The sequence below is a fragment of the Trematomus bernacchii genome, unplaced genomic scaffold (genome assembly GCF_902827165.1).
Source record: "Trematomus bernacchii unplaced genomic scaffold, fTreBer1.1, whole genome shotgun sequence".
NCBI lineage: Eukaryota > Metazoa > Chordata > Actinopteri > Perciformes > Nototheniidae > Trematomus > Trematomus bernacchii.
In genome coordinates, this window is record NW_022987622.1 from 41,238 (window position 1) to 56,106 (window position 14,869).

Here is a 14,869-nt window from a genome sequence, read left to right on the forward strand (position 1 = left end):
GAAAGGAGGAGTCGAGGAGGGGTATTGAGATGAGTCTCGAGAGAGGAGAAAGGGAGGGGGGAAGCTTGGTGATGATGAAGGAGCATTCTGGGAGTTAGGGAGGCCGTATCAGGAAGTTCTCAGTTCACCTGAGGTGAAGGTCATACTGTTGGTGCACATAGAGAGTCACTAACAACACTGCAACACATCTTCTTCATAAGGACTTTCCCCAAGCTTAGCTAAGAAGAGTGAGAAGTAGTAAATATAGATAAACATTAGCAAATAAGAATCACACAATGATATTATTAAAGTAAGTAAGTGAGTATAATTGTTGTTGTTGTTGAGTAACATCTGATTGGATTATAAACTGATTTTTATCCTCATCATGTTTTCTTTATTCAGACTGAGGAACTGCAGTTTGTCAGAGATCAGCTGTTCTGCTCTGGCCTCAGCTCTGAAGTCCAACATCCATCTGAGACATCTGGACCTGAGAGGAAACGCTCTGCAGGATTCAGGAGTGGAGCTGCTGAGAGATCTTCTGGAGAGTCCAGACTGCAGACTGGAGACCCTCAGGTCAGTAAGGGGTCTCTGCTGGTTCAGCAGTATTGTATGAAACACAGGGAGGTGTTTCTCTCACTGGGGAATCACAACAGATCAGTGATGTTACCCACTGACTGCAGGCTCTTTCATTCTTCCATCAACTAGAGAAGGCCAGCTGAAAATGCAAAGCCACATTTAGTAAGTAATCAACTTTCCACCAGACATATGGGATTTGACAGAAGAGTGGAAAAGGTAGTCTGTTTTTTATGGGATGTTTTTAGTTCCTTGACTAATGACTGTTACTTCCTGTAATGCAGCTGAGAGCTGTGGCAGTCAGTCGTAGTGTTTGCAGAAAAGATATGATGGGATGTAAAGCATGAGATCAGTCAGGACTCTGAAGCTGACTCAAAGAACAAACACTTATTTTAAACTGGATCCATAACTGTTGGATTGTGTTCATCCCTACAGGATCAGATATGATGAGACGATCAGAGCCAAGATCCAGAAGAACTGTGAGTACTGAATATCCTCCATTCATCAAGATATGAAACTCTTTCATGGAGCATATCCTCAGAGGAAAACAACACTCTTGTTTTTCTCTCTTCATCATTTTGGCTCTTTCTCTTCACAAGAACTGTCTATCAAAACAGTGACGCGTTCACTGACACTCTGTAAAATGTAAATAAACTCTGTAGAATAAAACACATGAAAACATCAACATTATAACCAGTTACAGTATTATCATCAGAATATACTTGAGTAGAAGTACTCAGATCTTGCACTTAAAGTGGACCTATCATGCTATATTTGAATAATATAGTGTAGGACCATACCTATATAAGGCATATTTATACTTTTTTTTTTTCAAAATACCAAACAGATCATGCATTTTAGCCATGCCTCATTTCGCTCAATTTGACAATTTCTAGCTCTGTGTTTGTAAGGGCAGATAAGGGCAGAACAGCACCATCTACAGGCCTGGCATATGTACTACAACGTCTCCAGCGCTTTCGAACGGCAATGGCCGTGGCGGTCTCCTCCTGATTGGTGGAGTTGGCCCAATAGCCGTAGCGCCACTGTCCTGACGTCAGGACAGTGTTCAAATCTGGATCAGTTTTTATCAGATCCGTTGCAGCCCCTTTTTTAGAGATTTGGGTATGGAGGAAAATAGAGAGGGTTGTGTTTTCTGACACTTGGTGAGTTCCCTGGAACACCGGGGACACATATTCATGTATAAAAGACGTACAAAAGTGCATTTTGCATGATAGGTCCCCTTTAAGTACTCAGATCTTGTATTTGAGTAAAAGTAGAAGTACTCAGATCTTGTGCTTGAGTAAAAGTAGAAGTACTCAGATCTTGTGCTTGAGTAAAAGTAGAAGTACTCAGGTCTTGTACTTGAGTAAAAGTACAAGTTCTCAGATCTTGTGCTTGAGTAAAAGTAGAAGTACTCATATCTTGTACTTAAGTAAAAGTAGAAGTACTCAGAGTGTAGGAATACTCTGTTACAGTAAAAGTCCTGCATTCAAAATTGTACTCACGTAAAAGTAGAAAAGTATTATCCTCAAAATATAGTGAAAGTAGCGACAGTAAAAGTAGTCGTTGTGGAGATTGGTCCATTTCAGAATAATATATATGATATGTTTTATAATGATTGATCATTAAAGTGTTCTCAAAGCTGGTAAAGGTGCAGCTAGTTTGAATGACTTTGTATACTGCAGGGTAGCTTGTGAATTTACTCCAGGTGGAACTAAAGTCTGATTTAACACTTGGTTAGATTTCACATCATTCATCCACATCTGTAAAGTAACTAAAGGTATTAAATACATGTAGTGGAGTAAAAGTACACCATTTACCTCTGAACTGTAGAGGAGTAGAAGTACAAAGTCGAATAACATGGAAATACTCAGGTAAAGTACAAGTACCTCAAAGTTGTACTTAAGTACAGTGCTTGAGTAAATGTACTTAGTTCCTCTCCTGATCTGTAAAGCTCTCCCACCATATGCAGGTTAGCATCCGGCAGCTTCTATGTGCTGGGGACCCGTACTGTACATTTCTCTCATCACACTTTGGGCTCCTCAACATGTGTGGGTTCCCAGCAGGACTCTCTGAGCTGCAGACACATTCTTTCTGTGACTTTGTTCCAGATATTTGGAGCATAATAACTGAAGCTGTTTCTCCATGTTCAGGAACTCCCATCCCCCGAGTCCTGCGGCAGGAAGCGCTCCTTCTCTCCAAGAACTCCTGGACCCTGTAAGCTGGTCCAGAACCAGAGTCCCAGTGAGGAGTCCAGCCAGTCCACCTCTCAGAGTTAAACTAAACTACAACATTATTAAAGATCATGTTTAAAGTTAAAAAAGGATGCTTTCAGACTGAATCCAGGAGTTTCTCAAGCTGCAGTCAAAGCAGGTCATTTGAGGAATATATAAAACAATTATAAAACTGTAATAAGAATTACTCTGAATACTTTCTTTGGACATTTTATTTAAACGACATTTTAAACAAATATTTTTAAATGTTTCTGACTTTCTATCTGAGTGCTTTTCTCATGAATTAACGACTTAAATCTTGTTTTCTTTCTTGTGTATTTCATAATCCTTCAGGATATTATATATTTTTTTCACATAACTTTAAGACTAAATATTATTTTCTTCCATAAATATCCCACTTCTTGTACTTATATCCTGATTGATGAGTCAACAGTAAAGCAGCCAGGCGTTAACGGTCAGCTGGCATGTGTATCTGTTCATTGGCTCATATGTGTAGCATGTTTAATGGCAGTGTGTTGAAAATGGCTGACAGGTGAATATGTCAGATCTCTGTGTGTTACTCAGAGAACCGTGTGCAGTGTTTTAGAAAGTGCAGAGTTGAATTGCAGATTGTGTGCAGAGCTGAAAATGTGTTTAGAGTTTTGTTTGATTTAATCCAGCCAGTTCTGCCGCAGCAAAGCATAAGGGCTCAGAGCTTGGACCTATTGTGTTCACATTATATACGCTTCCTTTAGGCAATATTATATATATATATATGCTGTTAAAAACTGTGTATTTTGTAAAACGTGTAACTAATCTTTAATACTTTGTTGTATGCATGCTTTAGGTAACATGAAGCTGTCTTTGTCTCTTTCCTGCTGTAACAATGTACATGTATCCTCTGTGGGACTAATAAAGGTATTCTGATTCTGATTCTGATTCTGATTCTGATTACACCTGCAGGAGCTTTCAGGACATCCCATTCCAAACTCTTGGGCATTCATTTGAAGTTGGTCCCCCTTTGCAGCTATAACAGCTTCCACTCTTCTGGGAAGGCTTTCTACAGATCTTGGAGTGTGTCTGTGGGAAGCCCTTTCATCCAGAAGAGCATTATGGCGCGTTTCCACTACACGGCCTCGCTCGGCCCCACTCGGTATGGCTGGGCCTCGTTAGGACTGGCTCACTTTATGGCGCATTTCCATTACAGTTTAGGAACTGGGGTAGTATCTATAGTAACGCAGTGTAGGCGGAGCCGTGACGTGATCTTCAGAGAACCCCAGAAAAACAACACAGCCGTTAGCTGTTAGCACTCAGAGCTCACAGCTCCTCATATATGTTCAGAAACTAGACAAAAGTTAAACAAGTACAAACCACAGACTGCCTGTGTCATGGTGAATACAGTCGCTGCTTTATTTATGTCTGTATAGGCCGTTGTTGTGAGTGTGGACGGTCGGAGCATATACTGCGTTAGCTTAGCCAATCTCCATTTAGAACACACGCATTTTAAAAGGTTTTTCGCCTGCCGTCTGTCTGCAGACTTGACAAAGCATTAATTCATGGTTTTTACTAACCGGTATCAGTATGTTGTTACTTCGGCATCATTTTGAAACGTGTATTACAATTAAATCACGGTCAAATATGTCCATCTTGTTGTAGTTGTAGCCCCCTTGCCAGCGATGCTCCCTCTAGTTTAGCATACTCAGCCCGACTCAGCCTCGTTGTCTCTGGCCCTAGACCCGCGATTTTATGAGGCCAGAAAAACTGTGAATTAGGACCCGCCGGCCGGTACTAGGCCAAGTGGAAACGCAACCAAAGACGGGCCGCTGACGTCACAGCCCTCTTAAACCGTGCTCCGCGCTGTAGTGGAAACGCGCCATTAGTGAGGTCAGACTGGACGAGAGGCTGGCTCTCCGATCTTTTACAAATATTTTAAACATAGTATATGCAGTATACAAAGTCATTAAAACTAGCTGCACCTTTACCAGCTTTGATAACACTTTAATGATCAATAATTATAAAACATATATATTATTCTGAAATGGACCAATCTGCACAATGAATACTTTTACTTGTGGTACTTTAAAGGTGGGGTAGGTAAGTTTGAGAAACCGGCTCGAGATACACTTTTTGTTATATTCCATGGAATAACTTAACATCCCGATAGTAATAAATATCTTAAGTGCTTTGACAAAAAATCCATTAAAAAATGTCATCTGTGGAAGCCGTAATACTGTAAAAAGCACGACCAATCATCTGAGCCGGCCCTGCTAAAATAACTGGATGGCCTTCCTGCCTGTCAGCCTTCCATCTGTGCACAAACTTATCTCGTGCCCTCATTGGTCATGTGCGCGTTCGTGTGTGTTGGAGGAGGGGCTCTGTAAGGAAGTGGCAGATTTTCTCCGGTTGTGTATTTTCAAATTCTAGCGATCTCGAGCCGGTTACTCAAAATGACCTACCCCACCTTTAACTATATTTTGATGCTAATACTTTTACTTTTACTTGTAACCGAGTATTCCTACACTCTGGTACTTCTACTTTTACAAGTACAAGATCTGTGTACTTATACTTTTACTCAAGTACAATATCTGTGTACTCATACTTTTACTCAAGTACGAGATCTGTGTACTTCTACTTTTACTCAAGTACAAGATCTGAGTAGGCTACTTCTACTTTTACTCAAGTACAATATCTGTGTACTTGTACTTTTACTCAAGTACAAGATCTGAGTACTTCTACTTTTACTCAAGTACAAGATCTGAATACTTCTACTTTTACTCAAGTATAATATCTGTGTACTTCTACTTTTACTCAAGTACAATATCTGTGTACTTGTACGTTTACTCAAGTACAAGATCTGTGTACTTGTACTTTTACTCAAGTACAAGTTCTGAGTACATCTACTTTTACTTCAAGATCTGAGTACTTCTTCCACCTCTGATAGTAGAAAATGAATGAATACTCAGCTTTGTGTTGTACTACTCACCATAACCGCAGAGTGGCGGTAGTGACCCCTGACTGTAATATAACACCACGAAGAAGAAGAAGAAGAGTGAACCAGAAGTGACGTCAGCTCCCTTTTCCTGCTACGAAGCTAGATAAACAAACAAAAGCAAGACATTAATTTAATATATTAACGAGTCTGAGGTAATTTTTAATTCCTCCTATGTAAAGATATGTCTACCAGGAACTCTATGTTTTCGTGAATCCTCTACAAGTGAAGGCTAATACAGGTTAGCATTGGTTTGAGCTGTCTGTCAGTAGTTAGCTTCGTTAGCTTGTGATGTTTGTTTTACGTCTGGGAAGAAGCGACATGAAGAAGATGAAGAAGCAGTGTTAGCATCTGCTGCACAACTGAAGGTAAGATATGTCTTATTTCATATCATTTCTAACTGATTTAAATACATGAAAAGCACAAAAAACTGTCCTTTTACACAAGTTATTATTGTTGTTGTGCATCAGTGCATGGTTGCTTACAGCGTGTGAAACGTCACCACTGCAGTGTTTTTAAAATAATAATAATAATAATACATGTTATTTATAGGGCGCTTTTTTATGGTACTCAAAGACACGTGACATGTTTAAATTCTTAACAGCAACATTTAAAATAACATATAAAACACAACGTTAAGATAACACTGACTTAACAATTACCAACATAGAGAATATTTAATTCAGATGTCGTATGATATGTTTGAACCCTTTAACCCTTGTGCCCTCCTCGGGCATTTTTGTACATTTTTCCTGACTTTTTTTTTTGATTTGGTGATCATTTCAGCTGTGTTACAGCTTTTGGCATGGATTTTTGCAAGAAGTCTTCTTTTGAGTCAAATTTTTGAAATCCAATGTCGTTTACTCTTACATGTTTTGTATACTCTCGTGATGCATTTTGCACCCTCTGGACCCCTTCGTGGCAAAAATGTACACGCTCATAGAAACTGCTATTAAATCATCATACATCAATATTTTATTAAACTTTTTTTTCCATGAATCACTTGAACAACTTCTAACGTGCTCAAAACTACCAAACATCCAATAATTTTCAGGATTTTAACCCTTTAAATGCCTGTTTCATTATTTGAATTATTTAATTTCTCTTAAAAAAAAACACAAAAAATGAATTTCTTTCAATATAATAATTAGTAGAGGGATGGAACTTTGGTGGTTATTAGAGTCTGGGATGTGTCAAAGATTAGCAACAAAATGTATTTGACTGCATTATTAATTTTTACGTAGTGTCAGATACTACCTCTGGACACCTTTGTGGCAAAAATGTACACGCCCAAAACAACTGCTATTAAATCATCATACATCAATATCTTTTTCTACTTTTTTTTCATGAATCACATATACAACTTCTCACGTACTCCAAACTACCAAACATTCAATTATTGGCAGGATTTTAACCCATTAAATGCCTGTTTAATTATTTTAATTATTTCATTTCTCTCAAAAATGCCTCATTGACTTCCATTCAGACCACATTTGTTGATCTCACTGCCATTGCAGTATAAAACCATGCATTTTGTAATGTCAGCATTTCATTTAGAAGAAAAGTAGTGATATTTGATATTTCTACTCTATTCCAACAGATTACACAAGTTTCCGTGTAGGCCGATGCATTACATTCTTACATTTTTGCCAGTTATATTATGGAGCCGTGTGACTACCAGGGGGCCCCGAGAGTGGTGTGTGTGTGTGTGTGTGTGTATGTATGTATGTATATGTATGTATGTGCGTGTGTGTGTGTGTATATGTGCGTGTGTTTGTGTGTGTGTGTGTGTGTCATTTCCAGCAGCAGACTAGCAGGTCCTGCAGCATGTGACCTGGTGCTCTCAGGTGATAGAACAACAATTTTTTAGGCCTGTGCACAACCAGCACACACCTCTCCTCCCTCTCCGTGTGTGTGAGAATCTGTAAGCATGCACAGATCATTTCATGGGAAAAAAAGGCCATCTTTTGAGGGATGTGTTTGATGTGTCTTTGAAGAGCTGCTTGATTACTCAAAAACAAAAAACAAATGTTAGTGTGTTTATGCACCTGGCTGCCAAAGATAAACATGCAGTTTGACCAAGGGCTTATTTCATTAGTGAGCAGAGAAGGAGAAAGACCTGGAGCAAAGAGAAGGAACTCAAATGAAGAAGCATGTCAGTGCAGAAGAGACTTCAGAAATAATCTTGCAGCCTTCTTCTGCCAGCGAGCTGCAGGACTCATCTGAAGAAGACACAAGGTTCGAGCTGGGGTCTGACACTGAATGCTCTCTGGAGTCCAGCATTTCTTTGAGTTCCTCTGACCCTTCATCTGAAAGTGGAGAGGACACTGAGGGTCCGGCCCACCATCCACCACCACGGGGGGCTTTCTTCTCACAATCTGTGAGGACACCCTGGTTTTCCCCAGCTCCTGGGAGAACGACCTCCGTTCTTCTCTGTCCCCTCACTGTGGGCCGGACCCTCAGTGTCCTCTCCACTTTCAGATGAAGGGTCAGAGGAACTCAAAGAAATGCTGGACTCCAGAGAGCATTCAGTGTCAGACCCCAGCTCGAACCTTGTGTCTTCTTCAGATGAGTCCTGCAGCTCGCTGGCAGAAGAAGGCTGCAAGATTATTTCTGAAGTCTCTTCTGCACTGAAAAGCTTCTTCATTTGAGTTCCTTCTCTTTGCTCCAGGTCTTTCTCCTTCTCTGCTCACTAATGAAATAAGCCCTTGGTCAAACTGCATGTTTATCTTTGGCAGCCAGGTGCATAAACACACTAACATTTGTTTTTTGTTTTTGAGTAATCAAGCAGCTCTTCAAAGACACATCAAACACATCCCTCAAAAGATGGCCTTTTGTTCCCATGAAATGATCTGTGCATGCTTAGAGATTCTCACACACACACGGAGAGGGAGGAGAGGTGTGTGCTGGTTGTGCACAGGCCTAAAAAAATGTTGTTCTATCACCTGAGAGCACCAGGTCACATGCTGCAGGACCTGCTAGTCTGCTGCTGGAAATGACACACACACACACACACGCACATATACACACGCACACGCACACGCATACATATACATACACACACACACACACACACACACACCACTCTCGGGGCCCCCTGGTAGTCACACGGCTCCATAATATAACTGGCAAAAATGTAAGAATGTAATGCATCGGCCTACACGGAAACTTGTGTAATCTGTTGGAATAGAGTAGAAATATCAAATATCACTACTTTTCTTCTAAATGAAATGCTGACATTACAAAATGCATGGTTTTATACTGCAATGGCAATGAGATCAACAAATGTGGTCTGAATGGAAGTCAATGAGGCATTTTTGAGAGAAATGAAATAATGAAAATAATGAAACAGGCGTTTAAAGGGTTAAAATCAAAACTGAAAATGGTAGTTTTGAGTACGTTAGAATTTGTATATGTGATTCATGAAAAAAAAGTAGAAAAAGATATTGATGTATGATGATTTAATAGAAGTTATTATGGGCGTGTACATTTTTGCCACGAAGGTGTCCAGAGGTAGTATCTGATACTACGTAAAAAATAATAATGCAGTCAAATCAATTTTGTTGCTAATCTTTGACACATCCAAGACTCTAGTAACCACCAAAGTTCCATCCCTCTACTAATTATTATATTGAAAGAAATTCATTTTTTGTGTTTTTTGTCATAAATAATGAAATAATTCAAATAATTAAACAGGCATTTAAAGGGTTAAAATCCTGAAAATTATTGAATGTTTGCTAGTTTTGAGTACGTTATAAGTTGTTTAAGTGATTCATGAAAAAAAAAGTAGAAAGAAATGTTGATGTATGATGATTTAGTAGCAGTTATTATGGACGTGTACATTTTTGCCACGAAGGGGTCAAAAGGTTGAAAATTCGAGGAGGGCACAAGGGTTAAGGCAATCACATATGTTGGAGGATTAATTAATTGCTATTATCTACATAACACCTATAACACACTGTTATTAAACCCATATTATACATGAATACACCAATGTTACACCATTAAAACACCTATATTATGCCCACGTTACACTGTTATTAATAATAACTTACTTTATACCTATATTATACCCATATCACACATGAATACACCCATGTTACACTGTTATTAGACCTATATTATACACAAAGATACAGCCTATCAAATGACTGCATCCCCCAGGATACAGAAACTATTTAATAATAATAATAATATATTTATTTTTTTAGCGCTTTTACAGGTGCTCAAAGACACTTTACAGATATAGGGGAAATAAAATAAAAGAACAACAAATAAATAAATATAGTTAAAGTCAAATTAAAATCAAGCAATACAAAAACAATCACACATTAAAAGTCAGATTTGAAGAGGTGAGTTTTTGTAAGTTTTTTTGAAGCTGGTGAGGTCAGGGCAGTCTCTGATGGGTTGTGGGAGTGAGTTCCAGAGGGAGGGGGCAGCGACGGAGAAGGCTCTGTCCCCCCAGGTCCGGTGATTGATGCGGGTGGGGATGGATAGGAGGTTGGCTTAAGATGAGCGGAGGCAGGGGGAAGGGGTGTGGTGGTGCAGCAGGTCTGTGAGGTAGGGGGAAGGGGTGTGGTGGTGCAGCAGGTCTGTGAGGCAGGGGGAAGGGGTGTGGTGGTGCAGCAGGTCTGTGAGGTAGGGGGAAGGGGTGTGGTGGTGCAGCAGGTCTGTGAGGTAGGGGGAAGGGGTTGTGGTGGTGTGCAGCAGGTCTGTGAGGCAGGGGGAAGGGGTGTGGTGGTGCAGCAGGTCTATGAGGTAGGGGGGGGGGGGGCTGGTTGTTGAGGGCTTTGTGAGTAATGAGGAGGACTTTGAAGTGGATTCTTTGACGGACGGGGAGCCAGTGGAGGTTCTGGAGGACGGGAGGGATGTGGTCTCGGGAGCGGGTGTGGGTTTGGGTGAGGAGGCGGGCAGCAGAGTTCTGGATATGTTGGAGTTTATTTAGGAGGTTGGATGGTATGCCGTAGAGGATGCTATTGCAGTAGTCGAGTCGTGATGTGATGAATGAGTGATGGGGTATTTAAGGGGTAAATGTGATATTTCAACTTACATTTGGGCTCTATTTTAGAAATAAATCCTGTGGTCTTTATATTGTTGCATCAACTCAGTGGTCTTGTGTCTTATCTTATCTGTCAGAGAGAAAACATTATTTTATTTCTATTATCATACCTTTGACCTCCTTGTGTCTATCTGATCAAGTTTTATATTTTGCTGCATGTACCTTTTTAAGTTCAAATAATCTGAGGGGAATTTCTTGGCGTTTGTTTGTGATGAGTCATTTTGTAAAGCACTTTGAGCTGCATGTGTTGTATGAAAAGTGCTGTATAAATAAAGCTTTATTATCTTCTTCTCCTCTTTCCTCCACAGATTGTCAGGTTGTGGGAACCTTGGCGCAGGTTTTAACCCGAAGTGCTCTCCTTTCATCTGGTCTTCATGGCGTGGGCTCTGAAGCTTCCTCTCACGGACGAGGTGATCGAGTCTGGTTTGGTGCAGGATTTCGATGCCAGTCTGTCGGGCATCGGGCAGGAGCTCGGGGCGGGGGCGTACAGCATGAGGTACTGCAGACATCTGAATCAGAAACCCTTTACTAACGGGAAGGGGGTTGAATATTCTATATCAGCGGTTCCCAACCTTTTTCAACTCAGGGCTCACTTAAGAATAAAAAAAAATATATATAAAAATGTTTCGTGGCCCACATCCAACAATAAACAATACGGAGGCTAAATAAAGTTCTGATTGGTCGATTCAGAACAGGGTCTCCAGGGTCTTCAGGGTCTTCAGGGTCTCCAGGGTCTCCAGGTCCAGACCGTGACCCCCCAGCTGGTTCTGAACTCTCAGGGTCAGATCATCGCCACGCTGGGAAACGGATGTGCTGTGACGTCGGCTGCAGTTCTGCCCAAAGTCGCTGCTACTCCAACATTCACCAAACCCATCTCACAGGTACAGCCTGTCTGTGATTGGGTGGAATACAAAGTGGTTTCTGCTTTGAAACAGACCGAAAGCTACTGAAAGCTTATAAAGTGGTGCAGTGATGACGTATTTTTGTAGGCCGCATGGGTTCCCTCGACAAAAAAAGCAACGGGATTTCTCCATAGGATTTTGGAATATTGTAAAAATTAATATCTGTGGAAAACGAACCTGTTTGATAAATGCACGTTTTGTTCAGCCGGATAATCTCCACATGTCTACCCTACTTTTATAATTTTTCGAATCATAAATCTAATCGCCAGAAGCAAAATGCTAACGTGATGCTATAAAGGAACTACAGCCGAGTACAGCAGCACGACTTCAACGTCACGCCAACTTAAGATCCATATTCAAACATACAGACTCTAAATGGTACGAGTTGAAGCGTTTGTTTGAACAGTTAGCAGGAGGCAGGGACTTGCTTTCAATCAGAACAGGGCAAACTAACTTAGAGGAGTGTTTACGTGTTCGGCGTAATGACGTACAACGGCCTCGACAACTTCTGTAGTCCTATTCAGCCACTTGGTAACAACCATCGTTTTTCAGACACGTCAACTCTTCAGAAATCACCAGTGGGGTCACTGCTGATGGATTTAATGTGGTAGAACAAAACGTGATCCGTCTCTTCAATGTGTCTCAACCACAGACCTTATTTCCAGATATTTTCCAAAAACTAGTTAAGTTAAAAACCCATTGACTCGAGGGAACAGGAAGTGGGGAAATGTTGACGCACTTCCGGGTTTTAGGACTCGTTCCTGCACCACTCTATACCGCGTCTAATGTGAGTGTAGTGGGAGTCTCTTCTAACTGTTTCTGTTCCCCCAGGCTTCAGTAACGACCGTCAGTCAGTCCCCGATCGTCATCGCCCCGCAGCCGTCCCTCATGAAGCCCCCGCTGCCCCCCACGGTGAACATCAGCTGTGGAGACATGGCTAAAGTGGGCCAGCTCATCGGCAGTACGTCCCCCCCCTCTCATCCACTCACTGATCCACACACTGATCCACTCACTGATCCACACACTGATCCACACACTGATCCACTCACTGATCCACACACTGATCCACACACTGATCCACTCACTGATCCACTCACTGATCCACACACTGATCCACTCACTGATCCACACACTGATCCACTCACTGATCCACTCAACACACTGATCCACTCACTGATCCACTCACTGATCCAACAACACTGATCCACACACTGATCCACTCACTGATCCACTCACTGATCCACACACTGATCCACTCACTGATCCACTCACTGATCCACTCACTGATCCACTCACTGATCCACACACTGATCCACTCACTGATCCACTCACTGATCCACACACTGATCCACACACTGATCCACTCACTGATCCACTCACTGATCCACTCACTGATCCACTCACTGATCCACTCACTGATCCACACACTGATCCACACACTGATCCACACACTGATCCACACACTGATTCTACACTGTAGCTTTGTGCAGATGACAATAAAACCTTTGAATCTTTTGAATGTAGAGCCGCAACAGGTCGTCAGCGGCGAGGAGGGGATAAATCTGGACGAGATCCGAGAGTTCGCCAAAAAACTTCAAGATCCGCCGGCTGTCTCTCGGTCTCCACGCAGACGCAAGTAGGCCAGGCGCTCACCGCCAACCGAGGGCCCGGCGTACAGCCAGTCCGCCATCTGCAGGTACTTCACTGAACCCAACATGAAGCCCTGATTCCCTCAGTAATGTAGGGTAAAGAAACAGCAACTATTCTCTCTTTATAATGGAAGTTGTTTCCATCCATTAAAAACAGACATTTCTCACGCGTTATCTTTTTATTTATTCGTTTTACTAACAGCTGTTTCAGCTTACGTCTGAATCACAGTTTTCACATCAGACATCAAATCCTGAATACAAAATGTTGAATCTGGCCTGATGTTCATGAAACTTGTGTTAATCACACGTTCAAAAATAATTCTTCCATCACACATTCACAAGAGAATAAAGGCCTTTACATTAGTCAAACAAACCCAGACAGAAGAGGCAACACTCAAATAAAATGATAAACGAAATGACATCATCTTTCTTTCTCTTTTATGGTTTATGTTATATAATTTAACTTTTAAAAAACTATGTCTCGACAGCTTTTTATGTCTCTTAAAATCTGGCTATAGCATTAACATCCCCTCACTAAAGAGATGTATTGTTAGATTAAAGCTGATGTAATTACAGTAATATATATCCTGCTGAATATCTTTGGCTCCGCAGGTTTGAAAAGCTGGACATCACCCCTAAGAGCGCCCAGAAGCTGAAGCCGGTTCTGGAGAAGTGGCTGGCCGAGGCGGAGCACTGGAACCATAAGGGACAGCAGAACCTCATGGAGTTCGTCGGCGGAGAACCGTCCAAAAAACGAAAGCGACGCACGAGCTTCACGCCGCAGGCCATCGAAGTCCTGAACTCATACTTTGACAAGAACGCGCTGCCGACGGGACAAGAGATCACGGAAATGGCTCGAGAGCTGAACTACGATCGAGAGGTGGTGAGAGTTTGGTTCTGCAACAGGAGACAAACGCTGAAGAACACGAGCAAAATCAACGTCTTCCAGGTCCAGTAGCAACGTCCTTCTGGAGATATTTCACACAGAAACGCAGGGAAGGACTGTGAGGAGAATACAAGCCAAGTGGAAACATATGAACTTTGGTAACACTTTATTTTAAGGTACACATATTCGCCATCATCTAGTTCAGGGGTGCCCAACCTTTTTTGAACCAAGAGCTACTTTTAAAGTTGCCAGTCTGCCGAGATCTACCAGTCCAAATAGAGAGAGGGGGGGGGGGGGGGTGCTAGCGAAAATGATGCCATTTAAAAACAGCGGTCGTATTCAAAAAAATAACCGTCCTCCCACTCGGAGTGAAAATGATATATTTTGGGCTTCTTTGCTTCTGCCATAATTGCGGTCTTGTGTGTGTGCGGACTGTCACTCCTGTTGCCACGGACAACGTCATCGAACAAGAGCCCACTGCCCACTAGCCACGCCCCGGCACATGGGGTCACGCCAATCACAAAGCTTTGGTGCGTTCAAGTGCATTATTCTGGCACAGGAAGATTATGTTATAGGACTTTAACGATAAAACAGAATATTGTTGTTCTATTTTTAGACA

The 14,869-nt window shown here is 41.6% G+C and overlaps 1 long non-coding RNA gene and 1 pseudogene across 1 annotated transcript; both read left to right on the top strand.

Moving 5' to 3' along the window:
* Positions 1-383: 383 nt before the first annotated feature.
* Positions 384-3,292, top strand: LOC117484353. Its single transcript, XR_004556123.1, has 3 exons — positions 384-552; positions 988-1,031; positions 2,706-3,292. It is a non-coding gene; the product is annotated as an uncharacterized LOC117484353 (long non-coding RNA).
* Positions 3,293-11,499: 8,207 nt separating this feature from the next.
* On the top strand, positions 11,500-14,513 carry LOC117484364 (annotated as a pseudogene).
* The last annotated feature ends 356 nt before the right edge of the window (positions 14,514-14,869 follow it).